Below are 6124 nucleotides of genomic sequence, written 5' to 3'. Positions count from 1 at the left end.
GGAAAGCAAAACCATCTAAGTCTAAATGATTGCTTCATTTTGTTAAAGGTGTTGAAAGATGCAATATTTGACTGTAGGATGCACTTGTTGTCTTGACACATCTGCATCATGTTTTCCCGTTAATTTATCTGCCTGTGTCTGCCAGTTCTTTCTGCCTAAGGCAGTGGATGAAAGTAACATAGTTCTGAAGCCATGGCTTGGTAGCTTTCTTTTTGGATGTTATGTAAGAAGTTCTGGCCTTGCTAATGCTGAGCTGACTTTCTGTAGTGTGCATGTAAAGAAAATCGACTTAATTTTCAAGGCAATCCCCAGAGTAGTCCCTAAGAAGTTAACAGAAGGGCGAGGGAAGGGTTGAATTGAAAAGATTGCCTCTCAAATCCAGTTTTGTGTTAGAAGTATAAAGCTCATCATCACGAGAGAAGTGGAAAGAGAAATCTTCCTGAGCATTAGGTTATGAATCTATTCCAAAATTCTGTGGATTTTAAGAATTCCTTCTGTTTTCACCTCCTGGGTATTCCTCGTGGTCCTGAATAATGAAAAGAGCAGCAGTGCAGGTAGGAGAGTAGAAAGTAATGAACAAATAAATGTGCCTCACGTAGATCTGCCCATGAGAAGTGGGAGAAAAGGAGGTTAATGTGAGCTGTTGACCATCAAAAGAGAGCAGGTTGGTTAGCTATGGGAAAATGAGGAATAAAAAAAATGGAGTGAGTTTGTCCTAAAGCAACAAATTGCAGATGTAAAACAGAAAACCTCTCCACCCAGTCTGTCTTTCTCGGGATCTCTCACCAGTAGAAAAGGGTTTCTTCCACACCGCCTCCAGAAGTGATTCAGTGCCTGTTTCCTGGAGGCTTTCCTGCCACCCTGTGGCTTACTCAGCACAATGAGCTTCCCAGCATAAAATGCCAACAGTTGGTAGATTAATTTATTTGAGACAGCAAGGATGATGATAAAGAGTTTTTTTACAGGCAGGAAGAAAGCCTAGTCCTGAATGGAGACAGCTTGAACTGTTTTGCATTTTCACTGCAACAAACTCTTTTGTATTACGCACCCAAAGAAAATGCCATTCAGAGCCCCTACAGTCAAGCAGAAGGAATGTAGTGTTCCAAAGCTTTGCTCTCACCTCTTGTCTTTCCCAATCCAGGGCCATCACACATCAGTACCTATGGGATTCCTTCTTGCTTTGCCTTGCCAGAGCACTGAAGTGTTTTCATTGCCACATGAATTGGTCTCCAGGCTGTATAAATTGCTGGCTTTTTTTTAACAAAGTAATTTTATCACCTCTCTCTTGGGCCTTTGCTTCCTCTCTTTCTTTCCCACCTCAGTTCCTTTTCCCCCCTCTTTAATCCCATCCCCTTACTCCCATCCCATTCCTGCCTTTATCACTTTTTGTTTTTCCCTTTCCCCATCTTTCAGCTTTTAATTTTTCTCCCGCTTTTCTTTCCACCCCCCCCCCCCCAACCTTTGCTCCACCACGTTTGTTTTAAATGCTTTCAGGCCTCCTCCCCTCTGCCCTGCCACTCACTCCCTCTCCCCACTTTTTCCTCTTTTGACTTCCTCTCAAGTTTTTCAGGTTCCCCTTCTTCTGTTTTTGGTGCTCTCCATTCTTTTTCCCACTTTGGCTTTCTCACATTGAGTTTTCTATTCTTTTCTCAGCCTTTCAGGTTGGGGTTTTTTTGTTATTGTTTTTTTCTCTTTCTTTTTTTTTCCCACTATTTTGACCTGTTTTCATTGCCTATCTTTTCTGCTTATGTTTTTCTTGCTCTCTTCCACTTCCTTTTCTCCCTTTACTTTCACTGATTTTGTCTTCTTCCTTTCTAATACTTTTTATGTAATTTTCCTCTATTCGGTGCTTCCTGTCTCTTCCCCCCCTTTCCCCCTTTCTTTTCAGTGCTTTTCAGGTGTTTGCTTTGCTTTTAGATGCCAATTTCAATGCTTTTCAGGTTCCTCCTTTCCCTTTTCCATCTTTGCTTCAAATGACTTTCAGTTCTATTCCTTTCTTTCCCTTTAGTATTTAATTCTTTTATTTCCCCTACTTTTTCTTTGGTATCAGTTTTTTCACTCTATTGTCATTTTCTTCTCATATTTTTTCTGTTTTCACTTCTTATTACATCTGTTCACATACTGCATTTTTTCGTTCTTTTGGTGCCTTTCTTGTTCTTACAAATTTCTTTGTTTCTTGCCACTTTACACTATTTTAATGTCTGTAATTTCTTTACACATTTGCACTTTTCCATTTTGTTTTCCTCTCTTCCTCTGTTACTTTTATTCTCTTTCCTTCTGTCTTCTTTCCCTCTTTTTGCTTCTCTCCTTGCTGAGCATTCAAGCAGGGTTTTCTCCAGTACACAGAAAAGGGAAGAAAATATAAAATGCTGAGGTACAAAGAAAGTGCTGATAATGATAGAATCATTTGAGTTAGGAGGAACCCTTAAAGGGCCACATAGTCCAACATCTCCATTGTGAACAGGGATACCCACAGCTCCATGAGGTGCTCAGGGCCCCATCCAGCCTGACTGAGTGTCTCCAGGGATGGGACACCCACTGCCTCTTTGGGCAGCCTGCGTTAGTGCCTCATCATCCTAACCAAAATACTTTTTCCCTACATCCAATCTGAATCTCCCCTTTTTTAAGTTTGAAACTATTTCCCCGAGTACTGTCACAATAGGCCCTGCTAAAGACACTGCCTCCTTCTTTCTTACAGCTGTTCTTTAGACACTGAAAGTCTTCTCTCAGGTGTCCCCAAAGCCTCCTCCTCTAATTATGAAGACTACTTCTTTGTCACTTCAAGATATTGTCATGATTGTTTTTCTCATCCTGTTAAATCCTTTCAAATCTGTTGCCAATACTGAGGAGCTGATTCTGAAGATGTAGAATGCATATTGTTAGGTGGTATAAGATAGTGAACATGTTTATACTTACAGATTTGGAACCTGAGGAACGTGGTGAGTAAAGGTCTGATATCACTGGTGAATGTTTCCTCCTCAAACAAAACATTCAGCTTAGATTTGAGAGATGTGTGATTCCAACTTTCCCTGTCCACAGTGAGTTCAAAGAGGTATACTACCATACTACATCTGTCATTCGATTTCAGAACAGGTGAAAGAACAGAAACGAGGGTTTCTTTGAACTCCCAGCTTTAAAATTGCCTTATTGATTGCAAGGAATTCATGATCCATTTGGACAGGCAGAGGATGCAAGGAGAGTTAAGTTGTAGCCTTGTGGCTTTGAAGCATTTCCTAGAGAAGGAGAGAGATTAGGATTAAGACCATTTGCACGAAGGAGTGAAAGTGTTTCTAGCATGTTCTGTTAAGGGTATAACACAATGGCAGGGAGAGCAAAGGCATATGAACTCAAGCTGGGAGCTACTATTGGGTATAGGTCATTGTGTAGGGAGGGAAAATTCCAGGTATTCTTTAGAGGAGCACTTTGCTCTTTTGTATATCTGCGTTACAGGTGAAATGGTGATGTCTGGTGACAGCTCTGCATAGTTTAGGTGCTTCCTGCAGATGTGTCTCTATGGGCTCTAAGGGTAAGTAACCCTATATATAGATATTGGGGTGGGGATTTGTTTCATGAAGCATAACCAGCACTTTTTTTTCTTTAATGTTTTTAAAAGTGCTCTGGGCATGCTAGTTATTAGTTGAAGAAGAAAAAAATACATCAGCAGTAATGTTAGACTGTGAAAAATTGATTTCATACTAACTGCCTATCATCATAATATTTAATATCATCATGAACTATCCGATTACTGTCTTTTTAAAGGGACCACATTATGGTGCTATTTGAGCATCCCTAAGAGTAAGAAATCAGGCAAAAGCAGCAGTAGACCTGAATGGATGAGCAGGAAACTCATGGAAGAACTGAAATAATAATAATAAAAAACATAGTCTAGGGAATTTGGAAAAGGGGTCTGTTCACTTAGGGGAAAAATAGGGATCTTGTCAGGGCATGCAGAGATGCCACAAGGAAAGCTAAGGCCTACTGGGAATTAAATCTGGTGAGAGAGGTCAAAGACAAGATTTAAGTATCTCAATAGCAAACAGAACAGTAGAGAAAATGTGAGTCTGCTGCTGAATGGAGTGGATTCCCTGGTAATGCATGACACTGAGAAGGCAGAGATAACTGAACATCTTCTTTTCTTTAGTCTTTACTGTTAAGATTGCCCCTTGGGAATCCCAGTCCCCGGAGATAAAAGAGAGAGTCAGAGGACTCCCCTTGGTCAGGGAAGATCTAGTTAGAGATCCTCTAGGCAAATCTGACACACACAAATCCATGGGTCATGGTAGGCAGAAGTAATTGCCCAATCTTACCATCTTTGAAAGGCTTTGGAGAAAGGGAGAGTTGCCTAAGGACTGGAGGAATGCCAGTGTCACTTCAGCCTTCAAGAAGGGCAGCAAGGAGGAGCAGGGAAACTACAGGTCAGCCAGTGCCACCTCTGATCCTGGGAGGGGGATGAAGCAGCTTATTCTAGATCCCATCTCCCAGCAATTGAAAGAGAAGAAGGTTATCAGGAGTTGTCAATGTGGCTCTGCCAAAGGGAAAGTCATGCTTAATACATCCTTGTAGCCTACTGTGGTGTCATCACAGGTTGGGTAGATGGAAGGGGAGAGCAGTGGATGTTGTGTACCTTGACTTCAGCAGAGTGTTTCCTACTGTCTCCTACAACATCCTTGTTGGTAAGTCTAGGAAGTGTTGGATAGATGAGTGATCACTGAGCTGGACTGATAACTGGCTGACTGGCAGAGCTCACAGAGTTGTGATCAGCCTCTAGTTGAAGGCCTGTAACTAGCAGTGTTCCCCAGATGTTGGTGTTGGTTCTGGTCTTGTTTGGCATATTCATGGATGACCTCAGTGATGGGATAGAGTCCACCCTCAACAAGTTTGCTGATAATACAGAGTGACTGACATGCCAGAATGCTGTGCTGCCATTCAATGGGATCTGGATAGGTTGCAGAGATGGGCAGAGAGGGATCTGATCAAGTTTAACAAGAGCAAGTGCAGAGTCCTACAGCTGTGGAGGAATAACCACATGCAACAGTACAGGTTAGGGGCTGACCTCTTGGGGAGGAGCTTGGGGGAGAAGAACCTGGGTGTCCTGGTGGGCAGTAGGTTGGCCATGGGCCAGCAGTGTGCCCTTGTGGCCAACAGTATCTGGGATACATTAAAAAGAGGGTAGCCAGCAGGTTGAGGGAGGTGATCCTCCTCCTCTGCCCTGGTGAGGCCACTTCTGGAATACTGTGTCCAGTTCTGGACTCCTCAGTTCAGGAAAGAGAGGGACCTACTGTAAAGGTTTCCGCTGGGAGTGACAGAGATTATGAGGGGCCTGGAGTACCTTCTGTACAAGGAAAGGCTGAGACCTGGGACTGTTCAGTCTGGAGATGAGAAGACTGAGAGGAGATAATGTCAGTGCCTGAAGCGTGGAAATCAAGTGGATTAAATCAGGTTCTTTTCAGTGGTATGCAGTGATAGAACAAGGGGCAATAGGCACAAACTAGAACATGAGGAAAAACTTCCTTACACTGAGGATTACAGACCACTGGAACGTACTGACCGGAGAGGCTGTGGAGTCTATGTCTCTGGAGAAATTTAAAACATTTCCGGATGCTTTCCTGTATGACCTGATGTAGAGAACCTGCTTTAGCAGACTCAGTGATCCCTTCTGACCCCTGCAATTCTGTGATTCTATGAGAGGCATACAGTATTTTTAATACATCTAATATCGTTTTCTCAGATTTTTAAATTCTCTTGGGAGAATATAAGTACAAAGACATTAACACAAGGAGTCTAGGTATATTTTACTAAAAACTTCAAAACCTAGTAACAGTGAACAGGCATAAGACAGTCGTGCTTCTATGTTGTCATTATTACTTTTTTAAGGAATCAAAGAGTCAATATAAACACGATACAGACCTTAAATGGTTACAGTTACAGTTTCAAAGCAATCACATGAATGTGCTATTGTGAGGAGAGTAAGACACACATGAACTTACTAACTCCCTGACTTACTTAGGGAAAACATTTAATGTGATGCAGCAGGAAAAGTGGCAAAGACTTTAAAAGAGGAGTAATGATACATACAAAAAAATCAGCTGTAAAGTTCAGAGGAGAACGATTCTGCGAGGCTCTG

This window comes from Cyrtonyx montezumae, unplaced genomic scaffold (genome assembly GCF_038088225.1).
Source record: "Cyrtonyx montezumae isolate F1298 unplaced genomic scaffold, pur_monq_1.0 scaffold_3, whole genome shotgun sequence".
Taxonomy (NCBI): domain Eukaryota; kingdom Metazoa; phylum Chordata; class Aves; order Galliformes; family Odontophoridae; genus Cyrtonyx; species Cyrtonyx montezumae.
The sequence above is the reverse complement of the archived record's forward strand: the minus strand, read 5'-3'. Positions refer to the sequence as shown.